The 15,741-nt window shown below is 37.8% G+C and overlaps 1 long non-coding RNA gene across 1 annotated transcript; it reads right to left on the bottom strand.

Moving 5' to 3' along the window:
• Nucleotides 1-1,325: 1,325 nt before the first annotated feature.
• On the bottom strand, nucleotides 1,326-5,305 carry LOC132065823 (uncharacterized). The gene is made up of 2 exons (XR_009416800.1): nucleotides 4,802-5,305; nucleotides 1,326-1,646 (listed from the first exon to the last, which is right to left on the bottom strand). It is a non-coding gene; the product is annotated as an uncharacterized LOC132065823 (long non-coding RNA).
• Nucleotides 5,306-15,741: the final 10,436 nt, after the last annotated feature.

The following is a 15,741-nucleotide window of genomic DNA, read 5'->3' as shown; positions in this document are numbered from 1 at the left end:
ATAACACTTTTACCCATGCCATGCCACCTGAAGATCTCTCTTTCCAGATGTGTACTTTCATTCCAGACATTATTTGTTATCATATTTGAGATGTATTTCATACTTTAGACATTCTTTGTTATATTCCTTGTACAATGACTTTCTAATTTTAGGAGTGTAATAGTTAAGACTTCCGTACTTATATTATCTATTAATTATGACTTGTTTTATTTATTTATTCATTCATATGATCATTGATTGCCACTACAAGAAAAACGGCTATTAGCGATCAGAAAAATGGTCCCTAGTAGTCTTATTCTGGTCCCTAAAAGTAAATAGCGACCAGAAAAATGCGTCGCCACCCGTCGCTCATGAGCCTCATGTGCCGTAAAACCCCAATAACGACCAGTTTCTAACCGGTCCTTAGAGACTTATAGCGTCGGGAAAATATCTGTTCCCTAAAACCCTTTTTAGGACCATATTTACGGTCCGTAAACGAAGATCAACGACCATATTTTGGTCCCTAAAACATTTAGTGACCAGTTTTTGCTAGTTTGAATAAAGGTTTTCTAGGACAAAAAAGCTGGTCCTAATGATAGTAACGATAGAACTGGCTGGTCATACACGATTTGCCACCGAATATTATATAATTGTAATGTTCATAATCAACTCTATATAGAAAAAAGTATCACTAGCATCAAGCTTTCACAAAACACATCAAGGTTCCAACATTAGAGACCCGTGCAAATTTCATTAACATGTCAAAATACAAGGAGGGGACATATACCTTACCTCCAACTTATTCATAGAATTTAAACTCTACATACTACAACCGTATATCTAAATATCCTGGTTGCACCAGTTTGTAATAATACGCAACTAATATATTAGTTGAAATAATCAGTTTGAAGGCAAAAATTAGATCATCTGAATTATATAGGAATTATACAGTTTCGTGGCAGTATGGAAAAAGCTGGACAAATTTTGTATTAGCTTTTTGTCTCAAGTAGAAACACATTATTATACTGTGTAAGAGGTCGGATGCTTCCATTCTTTTTTGCTTCTCATAGTTAAGTGCCGTCGATCTTGGTTTTTCTTCCGATCATTATTGCAAATTATGATTCACAAGTCTATCCTGCGAGACACAAAAGATGTTAACACTCATAACATGTAGGCTTTTGAATTTCATTGTGCTAAAATAATGCTATGGATGAAACAACTTGTTCCATAAAAGTGGTTTATGCCTCTATTACGTTGGATCTATCACAAAGTGATTTGAGCTTGAATAGTTCCTTCAAACCAAGCAACCTATGGGTTGACTACTTGTTGTCTTACTTCATTTGAAGTTGTTCTATCTATTATATCACATACATATATCGGCATTGGCAATATTAGTTCTAAGTATTCCACCTACCTATTATACATATATTAAATAAATGCTTGTAGTAGTAGTACTATGAAACATACAGAGCAGAGAAAATTAAGCCTAAAGAGATTTAGCAGTGTTTCTTACCAGAGAGAAGTGGTACCAAGCTAAGAGTGATGCAAGTTTTTGAATCCAAAAAGGTACTGGTAATGCAGTTTTCACCTATTTCTAATGGCATAAGAGAAGTCACCTAGTAAAATAGTCAGCATGATCTTGTTTCCGGATAGCTTTGGTTGAGTTCCTATCATTCATAAATACCAATTCACATCATTCTAGAGTATATCTAAATAGCTACCAAGAATGTATAGTTAAAGAATGAAGAGTAGAATTAATTTTCTTCCAAAACTAAGCAGGCCAAAAAATTGAACTTTTGACTCCCGCAATAGTATTAGTACACGGAAGATTTTCCAATTGAGAGAGACATGATACCTATTTGATTTTAGCTAGCCTGTCTAAAAGAGTTCAGAAAATTCCCAATCAAATAATGCACATAGAATATACATGTACTTTACGAAAGGATTAGAGAAAACGTCGACATCAGTGAACAAACCAAACAGGGAAGGGGAAGAAACAAAGAACACTCACCAGAAAATGAAAGAGAAGCCAGCATATTTAGGCAAAGATTTGTGATACTCACTGAATTTCGTGAGAAAAAATTATTAAGGCCTTAATCCCACGCACTTTAGAATTGTAAATCATGTCACTACCATGCGAGTTCCTTTTATTAGGAGTTTGGATTACACTTTCGTTCACTAGAAGAAATCATTGGCTCTTTCCAGAGGTAAAATTACTATAACATCTTAGTTTTCTGTTTACAAATTAAAGAGTTCTCCTATAGTTTCCACTTGCCGAATGTCACCAACTGTAACAACTCAAACCCTTGTTTGGAGAATTTACGTTCAATTTTCATGTTTTGTAGTCTTGGATAAATTAATAGTATTCCCTCCGTCCTAAAAAAAATTGTCTTAGTTTGACTTGGCACGGAGTTTAAAGAAATAAAAGGAGACTTTTGAATTGTGTGGTCCAAAACAAGCCTTAACTATTTATGTGGCTGTAAATCATTTCATAAAGTTAAATTGTTTCTAAATATAGAAATGTGTCAAATCTTTTTGGGACAAACTAATAGGGAAAGTAAGACAATCATTTTGGGACGGATGGAGTATGTTTTAGGACTTGTTGGCGTGGTTTGGTTGGTAAGCTCAGGTGGATTTCGGCATCATTGGAGACAAGTTGAGATACTAGAGATAAAATGCAGGTGCACACTCTGGTGTGTGCCACGTACAGGGCAAGTAACCTGCTTGCCATGAGGCGCGTGGCGCACTAGGCATGGTCTATCCTTACTAACATACCAAGACGTGCTAATCTAACAATCCTAATTGGCACAATTTTTAACTCAACAAGCCAGCTCAACTGTCCTGATATTTTGCTGGCTATCTACACCTATGCTCTTTGCCCTTCATGCACACTCTGGTGCGTGCGACGTACATGCAAGCAACACGCGCTTGCCATGAGGCGCATGGCGCACTAGGCATGGTCTATCCTTACTTACATAGCAAGACGTGCTAATCTAACAATCCTAATTGGCACAACTGTCCTGATATTTCGCTGGCTATCTACACCTACGCTCTTTTCCCCTCCCTTACTTATAAATTACATAAAGTTATCAGCAGAGTAAAACAAATAGTGAGAGAACAAAGCTATCCTTACTTCAGATCCTTCTAATGAAATATGATTTTCTTCCCGTAAATTATACAACAAAAGAAGGATAAAAACTTTGCAAAACTCCATATTAAGCATACATAAGACGACAACAACAACAGGGTACCCAGTATAATCTCTAAGAGTGTCATATAAATGCTGTCTTCTTTAATTCAATGAGAAAGCAACACAATATTCAAAGAGACCAACTCTTCTAACTATCTAAATTCTACAAATTTATATCACTTAACAGTTGACACGACTAGTGTACATGAATGGTGTACATGATCCTATATTAAAATAGTGAAAAATAAAAACACTCTAATACTTGTTTAAGAAAAAACTCTAATACCTATTCACTAAATTGTAAAAACACTCTAATACTTGTTTAAGAAAAAACTCTAATTTCTATTCACTAAATTGTATACTCAATGTAAATATAGTATCACACACGTCGTTCTGAAAAATAGAATATACCAAGATGTAAGAAACATAATAAATACACCAAGTAAAAAAGAATATGATACTTCAACGTCATGACAATGACTTAAGATCAAATTTGTCCAGCACTATCGCAAATAAATACATGTGTTTCCTTGCAAAAAGTTCTTCTTTTCTGGTTTCTTTGTCAATTATGTAAGCACAAATAAGGCATGCCAACCTTGTTTATTCTAAAGGTAAATTTATTCCTCTGCAATGACTTGACAAACTTGTCTTCTTACAATATTCTTCCAGTAACATATATCTGTCTAAAAGCATAATCCAAATATTTACACATTAATCTGGAATCTCTCAAGCAATTAGTAATCTTGAATGTTGTGGTTTGAGCAGTTCTCTTGTCCTTCTAAAAGCATAATCAAAATATTTACACATCGATCAAGTAGGCTTCAACAAGAGGTTTTGAGTGTATTTAGCAACTAGGAGTTGTAGAATGTTGTTGAGAAATTGAATCTAACGAGTCAACAATAATGGAAACACAAAATGCCACGTTTCCCATCATTATGATAAAAATCATATATTAAAATCAACAAGGCTTGTGAAAACATTAACTTAGTTAAACAACTACTTACAATCATAGAAGAACGGAAGAGACTCCCTGACAATTTCATTAGCTTGTTGACCGCGGAAACGAGAACGCCACCAAATGATCACCGCTCTTCCATAAACTAAGGTATAGATAGCACCAAGATGCAACTAAACATCAGAACCGGTCAATTGTTATAGACTAGCAAACTCAATTAAGCACCTCATCTAGTATAAATTGGTAACAAAGTACAACAACCCTGCTGATTAAAGCTTCCATATAGTACATAAAGGAGTGGTTCATAGTAATATTTGGCATGGGTATAATAATATTGAGAAATATATTATAGCATAAACACCCAATAATTAAGCAGAAACAATAATAACATGTATCCATCAATGAAATGAAGAGCAACAATGAAAATAAATGCAAAAAATCACTCACTTTGTCCACAAATGAGATGAAGCGAAACTCATAAGATTAACATCAAAACCCAACAAGACTAAAATAGAAATTTTAGAATGTTAAATTAAGTCTAAATTAGTGAAAGAAAGAAAGGAACTGTAACCAAATAAATGACACACTTCATCACTGACGCAGGTCTTAAATAAAACCAAACACACAAGCATAACTGAAGCAGAAGAGAAAAGGCGAAATCGGGAAAGCAAACTTACGAATTTCAAGCTAATACTCTTGGAATCTCCTTGAATTGAAATAGGGAAAGCTCATTCACATCTCAATGCGAGGTCGAAGTGAATGTGATATGGGTCTTGTTGAATCACAAAATCCCCACTCAATCACACGGATGACAACAATCAAGAACAAAAATACAAAACTTACCCAAAACAACACACCAAAATTGAATAGTCGTGAACCCTAGAGAAGTAATGAAGAACAGTTGCCGACATAATTGTGACTTTGAACGAAGAAATCAAGAACAAATTTCAATGAAACACTAGATTAGGCTGTCATCAAATGATGAGAGTTTAGGGTTTTGGAGAGCTAACGTTGAGATTTGAGAATGGGGAATAAACCCTATTCGCTATACTGATGAATGGAGGAATGTTTAAGTGTTTCAATTTCTTTATAATAATAATATTATAATAATAATTATTATAATTTTTATTTATTAAATAATACACTATACAATTTATATAAAAAAATTAGAGGAAATTTGGTTGGCGCCTCGATCCCCGTACAATTCGGTGCAATAGGGACCCGATATTGACAATTTTATGGACGAGGATTAGTCTCCTCGTAGTTAAATTCATAACTAGGGACCAGGAAAAAATACAGTCCCTAAAGATATACTTTTAACGACCAGATTTGTATCTGGTCGCTAATAAGCCTTTTTCTTGTAGTGTGCTTAAGTAAAAATGATTAAAGAAGTTAAAATTGGCTAGTGATTAAAGGGTTAACGGGTAAGGGTTCCCCTACTAGTGATAATAAAGTAGGTGCCCACACGATCGGTAATTTGGGTCGTGACACTGACGCGGTCTCTTGTCACCACCACCAAATGCACAGGCGTTAGCGCTCTCAACCATATAAGCATGCTCGACGATGGACTGGAAGGAAGCCCCCATAGCCTCCATCTGAAGGCAAGGAATGCAAGAGAACCGACTAGCCCACCAACAAAACTCCTGATCTTGTCAGCCTCAGTAGGGATCAAAAGAGTGGAATAACGGGCCAGATACAGAAAGCGGGTCACATAGGCCTCCACAGACATACCCCTCTGCTGTAGATATAGAAACTCCTCCCTACGTGACTCTCTTAAAGACCGAGGCACATACTTCGAGGAAGGCCCGTGGAACGGGTCCCGAACGGGGGAGGGAAACCCCGGTGCACGAAGCCACAAAATACCTCCACCAAATCTTTGCATCGCCGCGAAACTTGTAGGACACATAGTCAACTCTATGGGTCTCCACGATCCCCATCCTATGTAGCAACTCATAGATATCCAGAATGAACTCATAAGCGTCCGCAAAAGAAGCACCTGAAAACCTCGGCGGCTCTAACTTCCTGAACCTCCCAATAAGATCCTGATCAGGCACGGTCAAAACAGCGCTCTCCATAGGCCTAAGATCATCACCAAGAGCGGGTACCGCATCAATACGGGGAGCCATAGCTGCAGCGGGGTATGTTACCCAAGTAGGTCTCTGCTGAGGGGTCTGCACCCCAACTCTGGTCGGTGAACCTCCGCTAGGAGTAGTAACACCAGCGGCAGCCTGCTGGGCATCTAGGTGAAGTAAAACCCTGGTCATAGTATCCTGCATGGCCTGATCGGAAGTAACCTCGGGCTGTGTCCGTGCTGGGGCCACATCTTCTGCGGCCGGGTCTCGATCCTGCTGATACTCAGGCTTGGGAGACGGAGATCTCTCGCCCGTGTCTCATCGCAAGAGCCCCGCCCCACGGCCGGAGCAGCCCCCCGCCGCCTCTAGCCCGGTCGCGCCCTTCTCCGGCCGTTGCTCGCCCTGCGGTGCCGCCCGTAGCCGCGAGCTCGCACCGACCTCGGGCTATAGTAAATGTGAGTCCTAACCATCTATGAGAGAATAGATACAATTCAGATACCAATTTGATTTTTCCAAATACTAATTAGAATAAAGTAGCACGAAAGAATAAAAGAAAGTGAGATTTTATAAATGTCCTATAGCCTCACGCAGATAAGTACGGAGCTCATCGTACCGATCCACGAGACTCTACTAGACACGCTCTTATATTATAGACCGGGTAACCTAGGGCTCTGATACCAACTTGTCACAACTCATTTTGGCTATGTCGCGCGGGCACTTACCTTTCACACCTCGGTAAGCAAACCCTCAACCTAACGAAAAAAACATAAATAATTAATCAATCAAGCGGAAGAGAGTAATCACGTAAGTCTTACAATAATATACAATAGAATAGTGCGAAAATAATGAAATACCCCCAGGGTCTGGTCTAAGCCATACAAGAGCATCTAAGTGAAAATATATAAGTCTGGAATATAATAATATATCAAATCTGTCTATGTATCAGAATAGAAAAAGTAAGACATGCGAAGTCTTCAAGGCAGCAAACATCTCGTGCTCATCCTATAAACTCGAAGTTGTCCGGATGGCGACTATCAGCCACAGGAGACGGAGGAAGACCCAACCTGGAACTCTGCATTCATAAAAGAATGCGCAGAAGTGCGAATCAAGACAAAACCACAATCTTACGGTAGGTATTATAGGCCGACTAAGTATAGTTAACATAATTCAGACAATAAAGCAATATAGGCAAATAAATCGACAAGCATAGGCCAAACATAATCAAAGCCAAGTACATGTCATCGCCTAAGTAGAGCATCTAAAACCAAATGTGCCAAGTCTTAATATGTCCAATCCGAAACCAATATCACAAGTAAAACACCAGATCATCACATTATAAGCCATAATGCAATGCAATGCAATAATGTATGAATGCAAATGTAATGCAATGCAATGTTGTGTACACATATACTCCTGACGGAAGTATCGACGTCTCGGTAGTACAACCCAAGGTGACTCGCGAAGTCTAAGTGCCACTCGTCCTGGATCTTTGCCCACGGAGGTTCTCACCGGCACCACTCTGGGGGACCCGTGGAGTCCATGCACTCACTCAATCCACGATTTCGGGACTAATATCGGACTCTCACGTCACTCATTTAAAAATCGAGCCCAACTCATCATAATGTTTCATCAAGTACCAACAATGTATCAACAGTATATCATGAGAGTGCGTGCAATGCATGTATCAACATCAATAATCAGATCAATATCATAAGTACCACCATGGGTATGCCAACAACATATCAATGTCACAAGTACCAACATGGGTACGCCAACAATATATCAGTGTCACAAGTACTAACATGGGTACGCCAACAACATCATAAAAGACTACACAAGTCATATAGAACTCTATCCTCGTATCAACATCAAACCGTAAGATACTACAATATCACAATCAAGATGATCTTATTATCTTTTTTTGTAAAAGATCATTTATTTCATTTTTACAAGTTTTCATTAATTCATGGTTCATTTGAATTGGCCTTGCCTTTGTAAGGATGGCCTGTTCATTAAAACCTTCAATGTATGGAAGTTCAACTATGTGTCGCTTTCTTTCCCAAAAAGCGTTAGGTAGATCTGAACAAACTTCTCGTTCAAGTTTTTCTTGAAAACTTGTGATTTTCCCTTTTATCACCGGGATTCTTTTGAATTTTAATTTCATTTTTTAAGTATGAAATCTGATTGGTTAGTAAACTTACTCGGAAAATGGTTTTTGCTTTAAAAAATCACTTTCATCTTGGGAAATAGTAGTTAGATAAGGAAATTTAATTTTCTTTCCAAATATGTTGGTATCGATTGCATCTAATCCAGCATAGTAGGGTTTTATCTGAGTTATAAATGGTGTTCCTAAAATAATTTCTTCATTTATGTCTCTTGTAATAGCAAAATCATTTATAAAACAAATGTCATCATTACAAATATGGGCTTTGGATAATTTATAATTTATTTTTAACTTTTCTCCTATGGTGGAGTATTATTTAGTAGTACTTTTTTCAAAATACTTAGTTGGTAATAGTCCTTCCATTATGCAGTTTTTTCTGCTCCGGTAAAAAGATTAAGTTGTTTCAAACGACAATTAGATTTTTAGGACATGACTTGTACCAAGGAACTTATAAACCCATTTGTAGAGCAATAAAATTCTCTTCCAAGTTTTCAGATGAAATTCCTGATAAAACCCAATTACAGAGGTTTTTAGGAAGTCTTAATTATGTTACAGATTTTATTCCAAACATTAGAAAAATCCGTGAACCTCTTTATAAGCATCTTAGAAAGAATCCAATTCCGTGGAGTCTAGATTAGACAGAAACAGTAATAAAAATCAAGACTATTGTCAAAAAGCTCCTATATCTAGGTATTCCAAATCCAGATGCTTTTATGATTGTAGAAACAGATGCTTCAAATGAAGGATACGGTGGAATCCTCAAATAAAGAGTTTCGCTTGAGTCTTCAAAACAATTAGTTCGTTTTACTTCAGGAATCCGGAATCTGGAATCTTGCACAAAAGAATTATGGTACAGTTAAAAAAGAAATTTTATCTATAGTACTATGTATTACAAAGTTTCAAGATGATTTAATAAACAAATTTTTTTTTTTAAGAGTTGATTGTAAATCAGCTAAAGAGATTTTACAAAAAGATGTTAAAAATCTTGTTTCAAAACAAATCTTCGCCAGATGGCAAGCTTTATTATCCCGTTTTGATTTTGAAATTGAATTTATAAAAGGAAATTTAAACTCTTTAACAGATGTTCTTACAAGGGAATTTCTACAGGGTAACCATGAGGCCAGGAGCCCCAAGATCCCCCTTCCAGCAGAAACCTAATAACAAGTATTCAACCTTAGCTAAATTCCCAAACCTAACTAGGCCCATGAGACCTATAGGACTAGTCACAAACCAATAAAAGTTAACTATTCTTGGATCTATTCCCCAAATAGAACCACCACATTCACCATTCCAGAGAATGCAAAGATCCTCCACAAGCTCAACAATAGGTAAGATTCAAACCAAAGGATTGCTATGAGATGAATACCCCAGAGTCTTTTGCACAAGAAGTTAATCCTAACACTCCCTCAAAGAAGGAAGGAAAACAGCAGGCAACTCCAAAAGAATTTGCCATTGTTAAAAAAGCAGAAATACCTATTATGGCATTAGACAAACATTATTCAGATTGGAAGGTTGAGGATTTACTTAAACCTTGCTACACTAATTGGGACTATATTAAAACCAATGATCCTATCAAGACTAGGAGATATTATGAATTCGTCCTGACAGATACAGGATCCTTAACCATTGAAAATTGTTTAAAGAATGAACTGGACCCAAACGACATTCTATATTCAAAGTTCACAATAAACAGAATTTTCAGTCCATTTGAATGGAAAGTTGATGATCTACACACCCCAATTGTGCTATCCAGACAACGTAGGCCACAGACCTATAATTATTGTGATTATGAAGTAGCATGGTGCAACTTTTTATATGTACGACCAAATTCCCATACATGGTTCGTTAAGTATAGCGAACAAATGATTAGATCAATAATTCCATGGTAGTTTTGCGACTGGTGGATTAGGTTTGGAGGCAATGAGCTAACAATGCCCAAAAGCTTTCAAATTCATTATGAAAGATTCCAGAAGGACCAAGAAATTTCTACCTTACCGGATCACATCAAGTTATGCCACTATTACATTAAGAAAAGAATTTCTTATATTATCAGCTGGTCTTTCGATATAGTTGAAATAACCAGGATTAAGTATTTAATCAAAACTATTGAAATCAAAGGATGGACTCCAGAAGCTAAAAATTTAAAGCTTAAAAATCCAAAGCCATCCAAAGTTATGCGAACGAAGATTACCGTAATCATCAAGGCGACTAAAGAAGAAGCTTCGAGTAACATTGACAACACTGATCCAGCAAAAGTTCAAGAATTACTGGATACAACGTCATCATCAGCGAAAGATAATGGAGACATGATGGACCCACAAGGAATGGCCTACCAAGAAGATTTAAGGTAATTTGCCCCTTCAAAAAATCAGGAGGTAAAAGAAAGAATAAAATGCAAAAAGCAAAAAGGTAGCCAACAACTTTTTACAAAGTAGCCGTCCAACTTTTCAAAAAGTAAAGCAGAAGGCATCTTTAAAGATGACCGCCCACTTGTAACAATCTAGAAGATGTTAATTATTTCAGAGGTCTAAATAAGACTCTCAAGTTGTCACTTCAAAGGCATTCGAAAATCACCCCCACTTTCGATGTTGGTTGTTGCAAGCTTATTTGATTTTGGGCTTGTTCTCTCTCTACTTGTTGTTGAGCATTTCTCTTATGTGTTGAGTGTAATCTGTGCTTGGCCTAATATGTTTTGACTTTGCTAAAAGGGCACATCCGGGCCTCTAGTTTTCTTTTGTTCATCTGACTTGGGCCTGGATTAGTTTTCTTCTCAATTTATTTCTATTTTCCTAGTTATATGTACCTGCCTATTTTTTTTTAATTTTTTTTTTTTTACTTTCAATATATTTGAGCACGAATTTTCCATACTCTAATTCTAAAATACTTAGACATTTACTAACCTTTATCCCTTTGTGCTATGTGATTCAACCTGGGCCATTTGGGCCTCCTTTGCATTGAACCTGTTGGGCCAGAGGCCCAACCATTCTTTTTGATCGAGTCCGCTGAAGAATTAGAAATGGAAGCTAAAATTATTTGAAGGCCCAACTATGGGTGAAAATAGTTTACTGGTGGGCTTGGTAGGCCTACCCACTGAATTTCTTCCTTTATTTTTATATTTGTTCATGTATGTGTATTTGTAAATCTCTTGCAAAAAAAATATTGGAACCCTATGCATGTATAGAAACTAGGAAATCAACGTTTAGTGCCTTAGGAAAGTTGTTAAAACCTCTTTTCTAAAAACTGGGATAACGAGCAATTGTTTTTTTTTTTCACATGGTAAATCAAACTTAGATAAAAAAAATCCAAATTATTTCAAGTAGCATTGTTTGGCGAAGAGTGTAAAAAAAATGGCATTTTTTCTTAGATCAAGGGAAAGGAGTAACGACCAAATATCTTTTTTCTTCAAAAATGGCAAAATGTTGAAGCTTTTTGGTACCTCTTTTGTGACTCTAAAGGCAGCTGCTTGACGTTTTTTCTGGAACTAAAACTATGATGAAATACCTGCTTGGCAAAATTCAAAATCGCTTTTGGTTTGGAAGTTTGGAAAAGAATTGGTACGTTTCAAAAAACTTGTAACGACCCGTTTGGTAGTTATTGCATTTTCTACCCTTTTTGACTCTTTTTCGAGCTTGGTTAGCTCACTTTTGACCCGAGGGGACCGTTGACACGCTTCCCAAGGTGTCTAGACTTGAATCGGGCGACTTTTTGTGAAATTTAGGCTTAAAGCGAAAAATAGTTGACTCAAAGTTGACTTTTGGGTAAACAGACCTTTTTCGAAAATCCGTCGATTCCGAGAGGTCCGGATGGTCATCTAGAACTAGTGTGTATATCTGGTTCGGTTCCCAATACACTTGAATGCATTTAGGGACTTGGGTTGGGAAAAATGAATTGAGGTATCGGGGGTTGACTCAGTCAACGGGACCCCGTTGGGAATTCCAAGGCCACGAGCACGTTTGTAGCATGTTTTGATATGTGTTTATGTGTGCGGTATGTGAGCAGATGGCCTTAGAAATTAGTCAAAAAATCGAATTGAAGTGTGAAACTTAGCGTAGTTTCTTGTGTCTGGTGCCCGCTTTGGCGGCAGCAGCACCGCAGTAACGGTACTGCTGGAGCGGTCCTGACCATTTGGGCTTGACCGCTGTAGTGGTCAAGGCACCACTAGGGCGGCGCCGCTGAAGATGTCCGGGTGACTGCGGAAGCGATGATCGGGCAAAGGACTGGGTATTTAAATGATATAAAACCCCAAGTCTTTTCATTCTTTATTATTTCGAAAGTGGTTCATATTGGGATCATTTCTAGAGGATTCTTAGAGGAGACTCTTGATGGTAAGTCTTGCTAACCGCGTTACTAATTCCTTATTCCTAATCATCATATATTCCTTTTTCCTTATTAGTTCCTTAGTAATGGAAGATAGAAGTGGGTTTTAATGAATAGTCTATCTAGGCTTATTAATGATGAATTGATGGAGTTTATGCTAGATTTTGATGAATCTAAGGTTGTTAATCATTTATCTTCCATTATTAGTATTGAATTCTTGAATCAAAGAGTTGGGGTTTATACCCAAAATTGGGGGTTTTGCTTGAATCTCGAAATTAGGTGAATCTTTGAGTTAAATTAGCAATTAGTTGTTGGGTTATGATCACCTAGTGCTTAATTTGATATTTTACTCCCGAATTTTCCGTTTTGACCTTGTGGGCCTCGTTTCCCCAAATTCTAGGGTTGGATTTGACCTAAATTGAATGATAGCAATATTAGTATCAATCTTCATGATTTCTAATCTAGATTTCAAATATGCCTACACTTCTTTGATCTTGAGGCTCAGCAGAAGGGCAAGGCAAAAGAGTGATTGATTGGTGTTTGTTGTTCAGCCATCCAGGTAGGTTATGGATTACCTTTGGTGAGACTTCGTATAGCGAAGCATAAATTTAGATTATATTGTCGGAGAAGGCATGTAAATCTTTGGGTATAAAGTTGGGTTGGATACTGTCTTAGGTTGGGCCTTGTTACGTGATTTGACTTAGCTACCCCGTTGTGTTGTGACTTGATTGTTCTATTGTGTTGGCTTTCCGCTACGAGCTGTTAGTAGATATTGGAATCTATTGTTCCATCTTGATTGTTCTATTGTGTTGGCTTGACGCCACATACTGTTAGTAGATATTGGAATCTGTTGTTCCATCTTGACTGTGATGTTGTAGCATCTTACGGGTTGATCTTGATACGAGGATAGAGTTCTATATGACTTGTGTAGTCTTTCACTGATACATTATTGGCGTACCCCTTTGTTGGTTCTTGTGACACTGATACATTGTTGGCGTACCCCTTTGTTAGTACTTGTGATACTGATACATTGTTAGCATACCCCTTTGTTGGTACTTGTGATATTGAGCATGATTAGAGATGTTGATACATACATTGCACGCATTCTCATCCATTCATGATATACTGTTGATACATTATTGGCACTTGAGGAAACATTGTGATGAGCTGGGCTTAGTTTAGATAAAAGGAACGTGAGGACTGATACGCTCAAATTACACCCATTAATGGTATAACGCGGACGTTGTCAAATATAGTAACCCAACAAGGTTGGGGTCGAATCCCACAGAGAACAATATGTAGGCAATTTAAGCGGATCGAATTATCACTAACAATAGCTAGGCAGGAACGCATCAATGGTGGTTTTTGATAAGGTTTTGATAAAATACGGAAATATAAATTCTAATCTAAAAAGCAAGTAAATTGATCAATGGCCACAAGAATGGAATAAAGGAAACTACTTCTCAAGTAACGATCAATATATTTCACGAAGTATAAATAATAGCAAGCTTATGTTAATTAGCCTCGGATAATGACTCTAAATTAACTTCTCCCGAAGATTAACTAGACTACCCAATTGAAGATCCCTCAAGCAATTAGGAGTATTAAGAACACCCGATTATGGCTACAAGTGGTATCGCCTATTCCTAGGTCAATTTCCATTAGATGGGGGTTAACGCCCCAAATTCATGTTAATTATTCTATCCCAACCCCGTTCTTCCTCTTCCGAATTTCAAACGAAGTAAATGGGCGAGTCCTAGGGTTAGCTACTCCCTTGAGAAACGTTCATTATCAAGAATAATTAAAATAACAAGAACTTACTTGATTAAGAGTAATGTCGATCAATAAATAAGCACAACAAGAGTTTCATCTTAATTGTCACCGAAATTCCCATAAACAAGGATTGAATAAAAGAAAGAAAATATAGTAGGAACCCTAGCCTCCAAACTTGTGTTTTATGCCAAAGATAATTTTACAATCTTCCCGATTGGCTTTTTAAATGAGCGTAGTAGAAAAATCGTCAAAATCCAAGTTACGCTCGGGCGGGCCGGAAAACCTTCGGCGCGAACGCGCCATGTTTCTGCACGAACGCGTGGATGACGTCAGCATCACCCTTCTTACTTCAGCGCTAACGCGTGGACTACTGGCGCGAACGCGCAGTGTCACTGGCGCGCGTGGGCGCGAACGCGTGGATTACCTGCGCGAACGCGCAGAGTAATTTTCCAACAAAATCTCCAGTTCTTTCCAGTGATCAACTTTTTTCCCCTTTTTTTGCTTGTTTTCCACACTTAGGCTCTAGGGACCTCGTATTACCTGAAACATAACAAAAACTACGTAAAATCACATAGACTTGCTTAAAAACAAGTAAAACTTACAGCCGGAAAGCATCAATTGTGGCGTAAAATCACGCCACATCAAGGACCGATATTCGATGGTTGTTCCGGAATCTGGTGAGTGACATGGTTGTCGAGGTTTGTCTTAGGAAACCGTGAGGTACCTGGACTTCGCGGGTCCCCCAGGGTGGTGCCAGTGAGAACCCCCCGTGGGTAAAGATTCAGGGTCCCGTCTGTCTGTTGGGCAAAGATCCGGGACTGGTGGCACTTAGACTTCGCGAGTCACCTTGGGTTGTGCCACTGAGATGTTGATATTTCCGTCCGGAGTACACGTGTACACAGCATTTGCATGGCATTGCATCCATACATTATTGCATTGCATCGCATCCATACATTATTGCATGGCTTACATTGAGATGTTTTGGTGTTGTACTTGTGATGTTGGATTCGGACTTGATATATTGAGACTTGGCACATTTGGGATTAGATGCTCTATTTAGGCGATAACGCATACTTGGCTTCGATTATGTTTGATTTATACTTATTGGTTTATCTGTCTATCTTGCTTTATTATCTAAATTGTGTTAGCTATACTTAGTCGGCCGATGATACCTACCAGTACCGTTGTTTTGTACTGACCTATGTTTGCTACATTCTTTTATGGATGCAGAGTAGTAGACAGGTTCCACTCTTTCCCCTCATGGCTGATTGGCGGGGTTGCTGTCGAGTCA

This window comes from Lycium ferocissimum, chromosome 7 (genome assembly GCF_029784015.1).
Source record: "Lycium ferocissimum isolate CSIRO_LF1 chromosome 7, AGI_CSIRO_Lferr_CH_V1, whole genome shotgun sequence".
NCBI lineage: Eukaryota > Viridiplantae > Streptophyta > Magnoliopsida > Solanales > Solanaceae > Lycium > Lycium ferocissimum.
Note: the sequence above shows the minus strand (reverse complement) of the source record. Positions and strands in the feature narration are given on the sequence as shown.